Source organism: Anas acuta, chromosome 4 (assembly GCF_963932015.1).
Source record: "Anas acuta chromosome 4, bAnaAcu1.1, whole genome shotgun sequence".
Taxonomy (NCBI): domain Eukaryota; kingdom Metazoa; phylum Chordata; class Aves; order Anseriformes; family Anatidae; genus Anas; species Anas acuta.
In genome coordinates this window covers 45,503,426-45,520,780 of record NC_088982.1, presented here as the reverse complement: position 1 = coordinate 45,520,780, position 17,355 = coordinate 45,503,426, and the positions used below count along the sequence as shown (strand labels likewise).

General features: G+C 37.9%; 1 long non-coding RNA gene across 1 annotated transcript; it reads left to right on the top strand.

Annotated features, from left to right (window-relative positions):
- Positions 1 to 256: 256 nt before the first annotated feature.
- Positions 257 to 14,662, top strand: LOC137855254 (uncharacterized). The gene is made up of 3 exons (XR_011095640.1): positions 257 to 463; positions 1,941 to 2,042; positions 12,356 to 14,662. It is a non-coding gene; the product is annotated as an uncharacterized lncRNA (long non-coding RNA).
- Positions 14,663 to 17,355: the final 2,693 nt, after the last annotated feature.

The window sequence follows — 17,355 nt, the reverse complement described above, 5'->3', positions numbered from 1 at the left end:
TCCCATCCTTGGTAGAGTTTTATCTAAGGAAGACCTTGTTAGCTATCTGGACTCCTAAAATCTTTTCCCTTGTATCTTTTTTCCCTCAGCTTGGCCCAGACTTTCATGATGTGACCACTTTTAACTTTAACTCTCCTTCCTGAAACACTGCCTAAATAAAAAGGCTCTAGGAAACACTGTGATTTTGGCATAAGTAAACGCAGCTGTGTTCTTTCAAGATGGCAAACCAAGTTTGCTCATGTCTTGATACTTAACTGCTTGTAAACAAGTAATTACCTGAATGTAAGGAAAACATTCTCCTTCAGTCGGTAGTTTGGCACTGAACCATCGTTTGTTTACATCAAGTCTTTATATTTGCCTAACACTTTTATTTCATTTAAACACAAAATTAACATCACCCTTCCGAAATGCAGAAGAATAACAAGTGGGAGGCATTACTAGCTGTTGATAACAGTCTATGAAGGTAAGCATATGTTCTGTGATGAGTGCAGTTGGACTGCCTGGTAGCTTAAGTAAGTTTTGAGGGATTACCAAACAATATTTAAACAAGACCGAGGAACTATCATGGTAGAGTGAATCCAATGTCCTGTATCCTGTTTGCAATAGCAGCTAGTACATGATGTGTCAGAGAAAGGTATAATCTAATAAGAATCTATTATGTCAGCTAAATTGGAACATAATGTTCCCTCCAAATTATTTGCTTGATTTATAATAGCAGTAAGACTTACTGAAGAATGGAGAGAGATCTCAAAAAGTTTGTAGATACCGAGGAGAAAATTTAGGATTAACTAAAACACAAGTCTTCAGCTGACAGATGCAGCTTGTTCTCTTTTTTAAAAAAGCTAATCAGAAACTGTTTAGAAAACTAGAAATTGCACTTTCATCACATGTACTGCTTTTCTGGCAATATTCAGAGCTGTGTTGCTGTAATATCCAACATCTGTAGCAAATTGGATCCTTAAGATTTATTACTGCTTTCTGAGTTTTAACGTGTGGGGTGTTTCCATTCCTTGAAAAGTTATTTTGGTGGTATCATATCACACAGCTGTGTGATCATAGGGGGTATGAAATTGAATAGAATGCATTTGATAACTTCTCCAACAGAGATTTTAAAGCTTTGGGTGGAGCAGATAACATAATGTTCTCTTCTCATATATGGAAATAACATTTAAAATTCCAATTTTACATTCATTGCTAGAGATATACAATGACTGCTGATCCATCAAATGGAGCTTCAGAGAAATCGTCAGATGTTTGGAACAATCCAGATTCTTTGTTCAACACTCAACTAGAGTTATGTAAATAAATAAGGCAGATTTGATATACACTTATGTCGCATTTCCATGTTACACAAGGTAGTAATAAAAATGCAAAATAGTATGATAGGATCTGTGAAATCTGTAAACAAGACTGAACTTTGTCTAAAGTCAGAGATTTCATTGGTTTTGAGACCAGTTTATTCATGGTAGAGGGTGACAACAAGATGTTTGTAGTAAGTATTAAAGGGAAGTTGATTTCTTTATTTCTTTTCTGTGGAATTAAACTGCAGTGTTCTGTAGTTTGGACTTGGTACTTCAGAAGACTAGCTATTGAAATAGGAAGATCGAAATGGTCAGTGAAAACTAATTTTTGTTACCTGTAAAGCTGCTCTGGTGTGTATGTGATAGAATCTTCAGCTGCAGCATCTCTCCTAGCTAAATTCTTATATCTATCTTCTGCAAGCATTTTCACACATTAAAAAAGAAAATGCAGGTAAATCATTTGTTGACAATATTAATAAATACAAAAAATTGTGAAACTGACCACTAGGAAGACAACAGTAAAATCAATCTAAAATGACATTTGGAGCATAGTTTACTTGCATACTTACTACTTTCTTACTGCAGAAATTTATCTGTCTCAGAGGAAGGTGAAATAAAGAATTATTATTTTTTATTCAGATCTGCACTTCCATCTGCTTATTCACCACTTACATTGGCACAATACTGAGCTGTTTGAGAAGCTGTTTGTCAGCTGTCATGAAGAAGAATGCAATGCAACAGGTAGGTATCGCCCATAAGATCTACTGTTTTGCAGTTCAGCCTTGCCTGAGACTGGCTGTGCCTCGTGGTGTGCAGTCCCTTGCTCCTTTCCTACACTGAGTCACTGTATCCTTAATCACAAATCTACCCTGAAATGTTCAGCTGGACCTGGCTGTCTTGGTCTGGAGCTATGCACTCTACTCCTGACTGAGGGAGTCCAGTGCAGAAGTGGCTGGTGCTGGTGTGGCAGGGCCTCCTTGTGCTTGGTGTTGCATCTCACCTGCAGGTCAGGGAGTAAGCATGGCTGCAACAGACGAAATTGCTGTCATGCCCTCCCCCTCCGCATTGTGAGATAGCTATTGGAGGGAAGCTAATGAAGGCCAAAAAATGGGAGATATTCCCACTGGCTTTCAAGAGTTAGGGCATACATTTCACTTGTGCCTAGTAGGAAATCTGCCCTTAAACTGTTAATTGCAGTCAGGTCTGAAAGTCTGCCCAGTTCATGCATTACTGCACAGCCTACCAAATAACTGGGTCAGGGTACTCAAACTGCTGTTGTTGAAACATTATCAACAGAATGATGCCAATGAGAGCATTTGCCCATGATGTTGTGTTGCTAGCTTAGAGGTTTCATTTCTGCTTGGAATTTTTCCTCTTGTGATGTCTCATGCTTCTGATGATCCTATCCTAGCATATAATGAGATCAGCAGCCTTCTGAGAATAAATACTGACAAACTAACAGCAACAATAGTTATAGCTTTAACTAACCATACACTCTAATTATTAAGTTCCCAAACTTTGAAATTTATCAAAAGACTAATTAAAGCATCACACAGGGCTATATGCAGAAAGTGTAGAAGATAATTATCAGGGATGCCATATTGAAATGTAGCCCTCCATTCTCAGCTTGAAAAAAAAGCTAACTGAGATATTCATGTGCATGTACATGTATTCCTATGTGTGATTACTCTATATTTAGCTTGTTCATGCTTCACAGCTTGAAAGGAATGTGTGCAGTGAAACAAACATATAACTCTTTAGTTTCAGATAGTTCTAAAAGATGACAGTGATTCTTTAAAAATAATAATAATTATCAAATCTTGTAAGCACTGAAGACACTGAGGGCACTATATCTACTGTCCCAAGCCAGACCAGAACACTTTACTGTACAGATGGTATCCATTTATTCCACATCAATAAGTATCAAGATTAACAGATATAGGAACATTAATGAGACTAGAATGAGGAGCAACAGTTATCAGAAAGAAGTTATTCAGAATATCTACTAGATCATTCATAATATATATCTAATGTAATGTATGAACCATAAAAGATTGCAAATTTCTTTAACCGAAGATGGCAAAATGTTGCATTAAAAGGCACAAAAGGCAAAGTTGAGGTTTATTTTTTTTATATATATATATGCAAAGAGCAGGTTAAAGATGATATTCTCCATTTATTCTCAGTTTGGTTGGACCTGACAAAATTTAAGCTTGAAGCAATAAACAAATTGCTTTAGCAGACATAACTGCTAGTGGTGATCCTAGAGTCTAGGAAGCTGTTTTTTCAACTTTTCCAAACACTGAGCTTATCTTGGAGAAGACAACAAAAAAGAGCAGCTGAAGAATTATACAGCTGTCATTTTAACAGATCCTGGAAAAATGCCAGAATATACTCAAATGATCAATTTGTAGGCATCTAGAAAATGATCAAGAGATGAGTAACAACTAGCATGAATGTACTAGTAACAAGTCATGTCAAGTTGATCTAATTTTCTTCCTTGACAGGATGAATAGGAGAGAAGCAGTAGGAGTCAAATAATTTGACTTTTACAGATTTTTATGCTCCCTCACCATGTCTAACAACTATACAAATATGCAGTAGGTGAGGCTATTAGGAAATGCAGAACTGGTAAGAAAAATTCAGTGGAAAAGCAGTGCTTCAAAGTCAAACCAGAAGGCTATATCAAACAGTATTCTTCAAGGATCTTGCTGGAATCTACATTCATTCAAAAAAAAAAAATACATTCAGAATTTTCATCAGCAAATCAGTGATTTAGATGAGGGAATAACGTTTTGCCTATGCAGATTGTATTAATTCAAAAGGCTATAAACACACTGGAGAACAACATCATGTTCTCAAACGCTTGAGAAACGATCTAAAAATTCACTTGAGATGAATGCTAGGATCAGAGGGACGGAGGGACAAGACTGCCTGGATTACAGGCAAGGATTTAAGCATTGCAGAGGATTGCAAGTTAAATGACTCAACAGTGCCATGCGGTTGGAGAGGGACACACCAGAGTGGATCTGAAGCAGAGTCTTGAAATAGGAGTCTCTTGCTTCCTCAGCACTGCATTCTGCAGATCAGGACGGATCTAAGTCAAATGTCAGAGTATGAAGTGGTGAGTGGTATGAGAGTATGAAGGGATCACAACACATCCTACAAGGACAGGTTGGGACAAAACAATAACTTTAAATTTAATGATGAGAAAACTGAGGAGACCTAAGTCTTCAATTACACAGAAGGGTGCAATGAAGAGAATTAAATTCCTCTCCCTGTGCTGCAGGTAGGGTAAGTAGTAATGGACTTACATGTAAATGATAGCAAGCAGACTTAGACAAGTCATTAGCAGAAATTAAGGAAAGGTGGCTTAGCACTGATATTGGTTGGGCACTAAAGAGATTATGGCACCCGGAGTGGGGGCTGGGGGGGAGGCTGGTTTAAAAGAAGGTTCTATAAATATTTATTAGGGATGACCGTTCTCCCTCTGGGCCAGGAGGTAGGGTAGCTGATATCGTGATGTCCATTTCTGCTCTTATAATTTCCTATGAGTTTTTTTTCTGCAGTAAAATTGTGTAAGAATGTTATCTAGTGATGTGGGTAACTTGTGTACTTGTTCTACTAATTGTTCCCTAGGATGCTGATAAAAGCAAAATAAACAAGAAGCAAATTGAAAAAGCTAGACCTAAATGCAGGTTAAATGTTGCTGGAGCCAAGTACCAAAAGGAAGGCAATGCTAGGAGTACATATCAGTTCAGCACCTTGTTCCAGGCAAGGGCTGCTTGAAGGCTTAAACAGCTATGCATGAATCACTTTGAATATTTAAGCAACATTTATTTTCTCCAAAATATGCACATATTGTATCAAGATCAAATACTTTGCTTAAGGTGATCTGTGTTGCTCAGTCCTCACTAATACTAAATCTGTATGCTCTAGTTCTGTAGAAAAAGTAGGTCATTTTGCAAAACTGAAGAAATCCCTTTAGGTTGCTAAATACCTTCTCATCCACAGGTGCCAGATTTCCTGCACCCTTCCCCTTTGGCCAATGTTGATTGCAGTGAAATAATGGATTGCTTTTTTAGTAATAAATAGGCAGTTGTTCAAAAACATTGAAAAGTGCTCTTTTGGAGAGAGATGGTCAAATAGATGTTGACTTGCTCACATTGCCATTGCAGTTATGATTGCCTTTAATTTGGGGGTGCCTTATGACCACCTTTAATGTGAACTGAAAAACTTTCTAAGATATGCAATGAAGACCTGCTTCAGACAGCCCAAATCTGCAGGAAAACTTCTGATGAGTGAAAGGTGACACCACTGATATAGATAAGCAGTCATACATTCCAGTGACATGACAAATATTCACTTGATAACTGACCTATATAGAATATTGTTAATAAGGTGAATAAGTACAATATTAGGAATATTATTTCTAAATCTAAACTAAATTAATAAATTTCACAAATTGATAAAACTTCCCTTTTCTTAGCATAAGATGAAGAAGATAAAGAAATATATCTTTGCTCACATTTATGTGAATACACTTTACTTTGAAGTCTTTTGGATGTATATAGTTGTTCAGTGTACTCTTGATGTTTTACCCATCCACACAAAAAGTCATTTAATGTGAATTTGGATTAAGTAAAAACTGTAACTGTAAAGACCAAGGCAAAGTGACATGTAAGAAAGCAAAGCAATCATCTTAGTGTGAGATTTTAATACGTGAATGAATACAACAAAATTGCCATCAGTCCCTTTTCCAGTAATCTGAAGTGCATTTGATCTCATGTAATCTCAGAGTAACAACTAGTTTAAAGGGCATACACAGTAAAGTATGTGCAGCTACTTTAATCTTTAGAGTTGTTGCTGACTCTCTCTGTATTAACATTTTTATGTGGGCACTCAAGAAAGTCTGCCTGATCCTGCTCCTTGAATGTGATTTCTTCCTGGTGCATGAATTGTTCTTTGATAATTAACAGAAGGATTTTTTTAATTCCCAATACAGGTATATCTACATAGGCTAATGAGTTTTCCAATGCCCCCTCTCTCTATTGCCAGTGTTAGTAAAATACATAGTTGCAACCACTACTGCTACTGCTGCAGCTTTTGGAAGGGGAAACATCCTAGTTGTGCTATTTCTCCCATTGTCTTTTTAATATGTTTTACACGAGCAAGGAGCAGTTTCAAAAGCAAAGTTTTTTTTGTTTGTTTTTGTTTTGTTTTGTTTTTTTGGGGGGAATGTGACAAATAATGTTACAAGTGTGAACATAAGTAGGTGGAAAAAGTGCATGAATGTAAAAGTGAGGCAGAGTGGAAGATACCTTAAATTTATGTAAGACAGTGATTGAACCCTTTTGAATGTTAGAGAACATTTTGATCAAAATATACTTGCATTAGAGAAATCACATATAACTATTTTTGTATTTTCTTGAAAAACGGGCTAAAGGATGAGAAGTCCATGTACCTCTCCATGGTGATACATTCTGGAAATACTTCTAGCATTCATTAGATTTTAATTAAAAGCTCAATAAATGTTTTCTGCTTGTCTCTTGGTATTAAAGATAATTATTCCAAATCTGTATTTTTTTTTTCCTTTATATGGTTCTAAACCTTAATATTTTTATTAAGACGGAAAGAGTCCAAACACTTTATTTCAGATAAATCTACTCACATATATTGATAATTGTCCTGTCAGTGTTGACAGTTAATGAGATTTCTATTAGATGAGCAAGTGTGGACTGCACTGTTACAGTGAAAAAGCCTGTGTCTGCAAACAACAGTTATTTGGTCTTTTTTACTCCCACAGGTACTGGACATCTTTCCTAGTATATTGCCAAGCAACAAAGTGGCATAATGCATATTTCAGGGCAAATTAATATGGAATGGGTCCAAGTTTTCACCTGAATTACCTGTGAATTGAATTTAGGTTGGGGTGGGCTACAGCACTTCATTATCAGAAAGCTATTTTTTAAATCTGGAGGCAAAAATAGAGCAAATCAAAATGGTTTAGAAATGTAGCAGACATGAACAGAGTATAGAACTTCAGGTCTGGAGTCCGAGCACCCTGCTTTGTGGCAACTGCGTGCAGATGAGATGAGTTGGAAATGAAGCAGAGTAAAATGGTCTGGAAGCATTTTGGGTCACCCACAGGGCAGTGGGGCAGCCTGAGAGAAGCGACTGGTCATAGTGTAGTGAGGTAAAGTTATTTATTTATTTATTTGTTTGTTTTCAAGTTCAATTTTCTTTTTATTGGCAGCTGGTTGGTTGCACACATTTGTCCCAGAGCAATTACAGGCAAGTTTTTGGCTTGAGGACTCCTCCTCAGCCTTGGTTTTGGGGAGTAAGGCTGCACAAAGGAGAGCTGGTGGAGAACAGTCGTTGAGCTTTAACTTCACATATGCAGTAATTTGCAGGAGTTCCTGTAGTTCAGCACCCAGGACTAGGGTGAGATCCAATTACTGTGAGTACATGTTACTTGCTATCATGATTTTGTAAGTGGCTGGGCGGTCAGAAGGAGAGCAGGATTTATATACAGAGCCTAAGCTGTACTGACTGAAGCTTTATCATAATGATTGCATATCTTTACAACCTCATCATTTTCTGCATGAGGAATCTGACTGTACAGAAACTGGTGTCAAGTGCACTAGGTAAACAAGCTGAAAAAAGAAACATTTTCTCTAATCAGTTATCCTTTCAGTCATCTTGGATTTCATTTGTAACAATAACAGATAAAATGCGTACAGACAGTCATATCGTGCCTTAAATAATGCAAAACCTGTGTCAAGCACAGGTTAGGTTAAATTTGTTTATCACCGTATTTATAATACTTGAACTGGTATGTATTTCATATCCATTATGAGGTCAAATAGTGATCAATCACAATATTTCAGAAGTGTCTAATCTTTACTTAGTTTCAATTGTTCTCTTCCTAATAGGTGAGATAGCAGGAAACTGTTTTTGTAGAAATGATTGAAAGAACAGTTCTTGATCTTCAGTCAGATGCTGTTTGCTTTTAATCCTTCCCCCAAATGTCTTTTACTGAGACTAAAATTGTACATTGCAGCAATGCTGAGACTGTTTTCTGTTTGGTACCCTACATGTGCATAGTCAAGCTGCTTTGTGCTCTACTTCTGTCTGGGTAGACGCACGCACTGCACAAAAATAGGTCCAATGCTGTTGCTGGAGCTCAGTCAGTGCAATATGCTTTGTACTTTCAGGCAGAGACCGTGCCGTGATGGCCTCAGGAATAGCTTTATCACTAGAACATGAAGATATTTATTATAAGCTAACCAGTTAAAATCTCTTTGAGAATATGCTTGTTAAGTTTTAATAAGTATATGTAATATGTATGTGTAAAATATACTGTAACACATTCATTACAGCAGTATATAGTTGATAACTACTGATAATCACCCATGTAAGGGTAAACCATGAAAGGCCACTGTGTAAGTTAGTTCTTCCTAGGCTTCCTGTTGCTGCCTCTGTCTAATTTGACACGTACATGTATGTGAATTGTAACAGGGCAAACTATGTTTTCCTTTCTATTTGATGGCACAGCTCCATAGAGAGGACCCAGGGCTTGATGTAGAATTATGTCCTTGGGTACTCACACAATACAAAATTATGAACACTGAATTGCCTGCAGTCCTCCCTGTGTGTCTTGATACAGTGGAAAAAAGACTGCGTAGGGGAAGTAGCTAATTCTGTATAAAGAAGGACAGGAGCTTTAAGAACTGTTAGGATAAAAAGAATATAACTCTGGGGACCTCTGATAGGCTGAAGAGTTAGGCAGTCAAACAGCAATGCTCAATGGGCAGTGGTACTCATTAGTGTTTGATCAACATATCTTATGAATGACTGCATAGTGGAGTCATACTTCAGTGGTATATCCGATGACTGATAGTGACTTTGTCATGACTGCATAAAGAAAATACAGTGACTTTATCTATTGGTGAGGGTTCTAGTCACCAGATTACAGAGAAATTATTAAAATGTTCAGTTTATAGGTGTGGAAGGTTTTGTGAGGCTAGACAGAAAGAGAAAATAGACTGGAAAGAGAAGACAGACTTATCAGTACACCCAGCCATGTTTTATGCTCAAGAGAAGGGTACCTGAAATCCCATCCACCTGTTCACAATTGTATCTGTTCATCTGATAAAACTGATCTCTTTCTACATTTTTTTTCTTGCTCTGTTGATACCAGATTACTTTTCTGCACTGTCAATGATCTTTGATAGATAGCTTTAGAATCATTTGGAAATGTTAAAATATGATTCCTCACCTGTCTAACATTGCCAGTTATAACTCTAGAGTTATATACACCATCTTCATCACAAAATTGCTCCACCTTCAGAGACACAAAATGTGTAGTTGGCAGTATGTTAACTACTGTGAAATAACTATTCTGATGAAAATCATACATGGAAACGCAATACTAGTAACAGTTACTGAATCAACTAAACAAAATCAATATATCAGCTAATGGGAGAACTTTATTAATAGTTTCTGTCAAAAATGTGAGACTTCAAGCAGTTCCATTATCCTCACAATCTCCATCTTGATACTCCAGCTTATAGTTCATAAAAAATTGTCCCCAAAATAAATTTAATACTTCATGTGAGGTCTAAGGAAAAAATTTAGTCAGCACAGTGAGTTGTTCTGCTTTGTCAGCAGTTTTAAAGATGTCATTTTTTGACTTGACTTAAAACTAAATCTTATTTTTAATTATTATTTTTTTAATTATTCTTTTAATTATTCTTTTTTGCACAGGTCACCAAATGAAAAAATAATAATAATAAAAAAAAATAAATAAATCCATGCGTTCAGACCTAGTTAGTACTACAAACCAGACAGAAAAGCTGTTTCCATGAAGTGACTGCAAGAAGAATAAATTATCTTATTCATAAACCCAAGCAAAATGATGGAACACAAAAGCAACAAAAAGACATTCAATGATCAGCCTAATTTTTATGTAGCTGTAAATAAAACCAATATGAAAATGCTGCAGCAGCTGGTCAATAGAAACTGCTATTCCAAAAAGCTTGGGCGAAGCTTTCAATTTAAAAAGGTTAAGAAATTTCTTTAAATATCCAACTTTGATTTGCCATATGTAAATGTGGCTTATCAATTATACCATAAAAATAATGGAGACAAAACATATATCACCTGTCCCATGTGAAGAAATGTATAGTTTTTATTTAGTCATTTATGTATTGCCTATTTCTTTGGGTTGTTTCTAGATAAAAATAAAGTTATTGGTGTCTTGGGATTTTTGGACCTGTAAAGTCCTGTGTGGTTTGAATTAATCTGTATTACTTAGAAGGTTCATTTTAGATAATGTGTGCTTAATATTTTTATTAGGCATCCATAGATAGGAAGGCAAACGATTCTGTTTTCCCTAAATGTCTTTTTCCTCCTTAGAAAATGTGGAGATGTAGCAGGTGTTATGAAAACTAGTGCGTGTTCACCCATACACATCTTTTGATTAATATGAACTTCTACTAAGTGTTAACAGCTGTCTCTGATATCTTGTTCTGCCCAAGGGTGCCAGTGGTTGAAACATAAATTAGATGCTCTAGATCATAATGGCTTTTACTTTAGCCTTTAGCTCGGCAAGTCAAAGAAATAAATCTGAAAACATTACAGTCAGAGAAAGGGAGATCACTGAAGTGATTCTGTAAAGTAGAAATGAAATACAGTTTCAGTTACTCAGAGATTCTTAATGGCATCAACAGGCTCACTGGAGTGCTTACAGATCTCAGATATGCACTGTGGCAGAACATGTGCTATAAATACCTTTCAAGAAAACATGAAGATAAAGGTCATGCTATGTAGCAAACACTTAAAATCCAAAGCATTGCAGCTCAGTTGCAGTCAGAGCCACAGTTTTCACACTGTTTGCTCTCACATATGTTTCCATTCTTAAAACGTGGAGGAAACTAACATTTCACTGTCTTGTTAACAATTTGCAGTAGAAGGAAAACCTATTCCTCCATTCCACCACTTTGAAATACACAAGTGGTGTGATGGCACATCAGTGCTCAGGAATGTGCATCTAACACAGGTAGGACAGTGGGAGATCATTGTTCCAGTGGGTATGAAGCCATTCCTCCTACTGACACCAGTGAGGAGGGGGGTGAGGCTCAGGGATGCATCCCGTGCATCACCGGCACCTTGAGGCTGGTGACTGCAAGGCCTCCAGTAACAACAGGGACCAGGGAGGGGGGAATGTGCCTTTGTGTGCATTTGTTTCCTGAGCACTCTGCTTGGATCCCTCTCTGGCATTTACATGATATTTTGAAGATATATTTGAAAATATATTGTTTTTAAAAGTGGTTTGGTTGAAAATGCATGTTTACACAAGGAGACTTTTTTTTAGTGATGTAAGAGCGTTTGTGTCTCTTCTGGGATTTGGCACAGTATCTAGTGAAAAGGGGCTGTTCCAGTTTGTTGCTTCCAACTGATATTTGGTTCTGTTGAAGTGCTTCTCTTATTCTGGAAATGTTTTCATGTATCTATGAGCATAGCTTAAAAAAACTAGTGCGTTCTGTTCTCTGATTTTCTAGGAGAAATATAGCTGAGAAAATTACAGATTTTTGGACGATGAGGGGATATGTAGGACACTGAAAGTGAGATGAAAATTAAATGCTTCTGATTTCTGAAATAGAACATGAAACTGAAAATTTGCATCCCTCTATAGCACTTCAGATGTAGCTGTAACTTATACTGAATAGCACTTACTGAATCTATGAAACCTCCAGGTTTTTCAGGCCATGGAAACACTGTAGCTCTATAAGTATGTCAGCTAAAGTAATGCTAGAAATCACACCGCACACTAATAACAAACCTCTTCTAAACTAGCTTTATTGCTGAGGTGTTCCTGATAATGAGCTTCGTCTAAGTTCCTTTGAATGAAGGAACTGGAATTTGCAGTAACTGCTTAACTTCTGCAAATCATATGATGTATGATGTTCAGAAATATGTGGAGATTTAAATGTTCCTTTTCGGAGTTTCTAAATCAATGTAAAAATCTAACAGCATAAACTTTTTTTCAGTAACCTGCTCCTTGCTAACAACCTTCCAAGTTAAAGATGCGAACAACCTGTGCAATCACAAATACCTTCACATGCAATTAAAGACTGTGTTTCTATTCATGTGCTCTATTCCCTGCTGTTACCTGATCACTTTGTTATGAACTATTTTCCGACTGGGAAGTGAACGTCAATTCACCTTTTGTTTGGTGTAGCAGAAAGCTAATGAGTGTTATGAACGTCTGTTGTACACAGCCATGCAGTTTGGGAAGCGTAGCTCCCTGTCTTCTGGCTATTCCTCAGGAAATGAAAGAATCTTCCCTGACTGTTTAAAGTGAGTTGCTGCAAGGTATGCTGCTAGCATTTAAAATGTGCAACTTAAAAATCTGTTCGTTATTTATGCTAAAACTGTACCTCTGAGGAATATTATTCATTTCATGCTGTCATCCTTCATTTTTCTGAACTATGTATGTTTAATTCAATTCCAAGTTAACCAAATTTTTCCGCTTTCAAACTATTCTTAAAACTGTTCAAGAGCAAAAGCGGAATGAAAGAAGAATGAACAATTGTCTTGTAATGATTTATATTACACTAAAATCCCTTAATACATAGTACGTATAAGGGTTTTTTTAAACCCATCATGCAATTTCTTCATATAAATTAAAGATCATTCTTGAAAGTACTTGATGCTGTTTGTGAGTCATGGACCCAGAGTACAAGAAGTACTCAATTTCAAGCAAATAGAATTCTAGACTTAGGGCTTATGGGCAAATTAGCCATTTTCTTAAGAAAAGTATCTACTATGATACGTGAAAACAGGAAGAACACAGACACACACACAAAAATAAAAAATAAAAAAAAATGCTGGTAAGGACAACTACTTGGAAGAGAAAATTCAGTGAGGTTGAAACTGTGTCTCAAAAGAAGTCATGTAACCAATTCATCTGACTGGTATTGAGCCTGTTTAGTAGTCTGGTCATTTGTGTAGTGGGTAAGATCAGAAACAGATTCACACTGAACCACCTATCTCAGCTGTGGTAGCATAAACCATTGTAGTGGGTTTACGTGGCAAGGTTTTGGTAGCAGGGGGCCACAGGGGTGGTTTCTGTGAGAAGGATCTAGAAGCTGCCCCATGTTTGGGAACGGCCCCACTGCTGACCAGAGGCGAGCCAATAAGCGATGTTGTTTTGCGCCTCTGTGAGAGCATATTTAAGACAGGGAAAAAAACGGTGCGCCACACAGCAGATGGGAGAGTGAGAGGAGTGAGGAACAGCCTTGCAGGCACCAAGGTCAGTGTAGAAGGAGGGGGAGAGGTGCTCCAGGCACCGGAGCAGAAGTCCCCTGCGGCCTGTGGTGAGGACCATGGTGAAGCAGGATGTCCCCCTGCAGCCCATGGAGTACCACGGTGGAGCAGGGTTCCACGCTGCAGCCCGTGGAGGAGACCACGGTGGAGCAGGTGGCCCTGCACCGACGGAGGCTGCCGCCTGTGGAAGACCCCTGCCGGAGCAGATTCCAGGCCAGACCTGTAGCCTGTGGAGAGGAGCCCACGCAGGAGCAGGTGACCTGGCAGGAGCTGCTGCCCGTGGGGGAGCCAGGTTGGAGCAGTTTGCTCCTGAGGGATGGACCCCATGGTACGGGCCCATACCTGGAGCAGTTCTGGAAGAGCTGCTGCCTGTGGGAAGCCCACACTGGATCAGTTCATCAAGGACTGCATCCCGTGGGAGGGACCCCACAGCACAGGGGACAAGAGTGACCGAGAAGGAGCGGCAGAGAAGTGCTGTAGACTGACCATAACCCCCATTCCCCCGTTCCCCTGCGCCGCTCAGGGGGAGGGAGGTGGAAGAGGGTGAATGGGGGGGAATGTGCTTTTGGTTTCTTTCCTTTGTTTCTCACTTCTCTAGCTTGTTAGTAATAAGTAATAAATCTTACAATCTCCCTATGCCGAGTCTGTTTTTTCTGTTACAATAATTACTGCGTGATTTTCTCGTCCTTATCTCAACCTTTGAGCCCTTTTCATCATATTTTCTCCCCATGCCTCTTTGAGAACGGGGAGTGAGAGAGCGGCTGTGGTGGAGCTCGGCTGCCCAATCGAGCGAAACTACGACAACCATCTTAGATGGAGAGTGATTTCCAGATGTTTTGCAAGCAAGTGAACAATTTTTTTCCTGCTTTGCTAATTTTCTGTAAAAGCTATCAATATGCCAACTGAAATGCACTAACAAAAAAATGTCCTGTGCTAACCATTAATTCCCACTAAGTACCCTTCGTTGACCATTACTGCTTAATAAAGGAGTCTTTTTCAAGATGAAATGCTCAGTCACTGTTGTCTTAGGGATATCTGTTCTCAACAGTCAAGCTACTCGCAAACAATAGTTCTGCCTTGATACTTTGCTTATAGCTGAAGTATATGTAGGAGGACAAACATACTTGGTGTCTTGAGAAGTATCTTGGTGTCTTTTTCCTTTTTTTTTTTAATTCCCCTCTCCCCTCCCCCCCCCCCCCTCCCCCCCCCCCATTCCTCAAGTAGCACATGGTTTGAAATGACAGATGACTCAGACTTATTATTATTTTTATGGGACCAAAACCCAAAGTAGTCTACTTTCTTATAAGGTATATCATACTGTGTGCTTAGTAACAGAAAATAAGACGACAGATTTGATACACCAGCTTCCTTTTCAGTACTTTCTGATTATCCACACTGAGTATAGTGGAGGGAATGCTGAATGCAGACTGTTGTGGATGTGACAAATTATTCAATTGTCCACACAAGTGGACGTGAATAAGGTACTGTACAGCACAAACAATATCCCTCTTCTACGGAAAGAAAGATTCAGCTTGATTCTTTAGCACCAACTTAGTGTGTAACTGATGGTAGGAGGTTTCTTTGCCTTCCTGACTTCTTATACAGCTATATATTTATAGAAGAAACCCTGGGATGAGTTTCTGCGGTCTGTTTTCTGTTAAACCTGATCACTGAATTGATTTTTTATGCACTTAATATTTGAGTCGGACTTAAAACCTGGAGCATTCCTAGTAAAGACTCGAAACTTAATGTTCTTTTGCACACTTTCCAGTTGAGTCAATTTCCAGATTCTCTGATTATGATAGTTACCAGATTGTGATCAACTGCATGAAGGAATCAGTATTGACCACGAAACCAGACAGTAATAAGTGAGATATTTTTTCTACCAAAGCATTTTCTTCCTCTACTCTGTGCTGTTGCATGCCTTCTCTTTGTCTGCTCTGGATCAGTATAACTAATCGTGTCTAGACTAATGAGCAGGTGCTGAATCTGCAGTTTCAGTAGTCTCCCAGAAGAAACTGGAAAAAGATGTTGCTCTAGATGCTGTACAACAAATAGGCTGATTTACCCTGGCAAAACTTAACAGAAGGTATTTGTCAACCACTATTATGAGTCCCATAAAAGGTTTTCTGTTCATGGTGTACAAGCGATCAACAAAGCTGCAATGGTAACTTCACTTAGTCCTTCATCATATGCACAAGTTATTTCACAATCTGGCAAATTTTTGACTGATTTTACCTCATTATTAGTAATAAATGTCACTAAAACATAGTCTGCACTTATTTACCATAGTTGCCTTGGTTCAAAATTAAGAGCATAAGAATGCTGCACTACTTTACTGATATTGGAACATCAGTAGGAATCACTCTGCATTTAGATTTGGACAAAAAGCAATACTGAAATAAGTAAATGGTTTACACTTCACTAGCAAAGAAATTGGCTAATAAAAGTTTTCATCCTGTTAACATCTATGTTAGCATGTATATGAGAAATAGCTATTCCTACAATCTCTTTACAAATCAAAAGCCAAATGCTGTTACCCTGGAAGACATAATCACATTTGTTGCTGTTTAGAAAAAGAGTAATGATTTTTTTTTTTTTGGTAAAAAGAACTGTAAATTCCGTGGTTTCCTTGTTGAAATCTCACCAAATGTACAGATCTCCAACAAACAAAACTTCTAGTAGCAGGTGTTATGCTGATGAGCATTTTGTAAAGTAATAAAATTTAGATAGAATGCCATATAGAATGTAGAATTTGCACCACTTACTGACACAATTCTTATTTGAACTAAACATTGAAGAAATGCCTTGCAAATACTAGACATATTTTGTACACATCTCTGATGCTTCAGGCAATCTTCATCATTGGCAGCTGAATTATCTAGAATATCTGAAAAGGCGTATAATGTACATTATGGGGAGGGAGGTGAGAAAAAGTCTATAAAGCCTTTTGCTCACTGTTTAAGGTCTGCTTTGCAGTTCTCTTGACAGATGCTAAGATAATGCTAATAACCTACTCTGGCATCTGATGATAAGAAGAGGGAGTTCGATTTAGTATACCGTATCAATAACTGCTGCTAAAATAACCTTTCCTAAATTGTGTGCCACTCAGCTGAAGTCTGCTCTTCCCACACCACTGTGCATTACTGAATCTTGATATATGTGATCAGGATGACCTGAAAGCAAATAGCAGCGTTGCAATATGATCCTTTTTGTGCCTCTGTTACCACACATGGCTAAGATTGTAATGTTGTCTAAAGATTCCCGTGAGTAATCTGAATTTTTAATAGATTTACACAAAGAAATAAGAAGGTTATTTTTTTAAAGCACAAGACGGTCAATGACACCTGGTTCTTTCCTTAGTGGTCTTTTATGGAAAAACATCCTGGAAAGTTGGCAAAGCTGCTGAAGATTTGAATTACTGGCTGAGGTCATTCAAGGTCTCTTAATGGAAACAGATGTGATGTACCCTTAATTTGGATGTCAAGACTGAGGTCTGAAATATATAGCACTTAATAAACTGTTGTCAGGAGGATCCATGAATGAATGGGACTTGCCAGTAGCAACCTTCGGGGAGCTACTTTACACCTGCTGCTAATCATTCATACATGCAGAACAGACTTTAGAACAAGCCTGAGCAGGCGGATAAAGGACTTGATTTATTGACCTGTTTTTCCAGTCTTACTGAAGTGAATTATAAAGTCTTCAGTTATTAATCCCT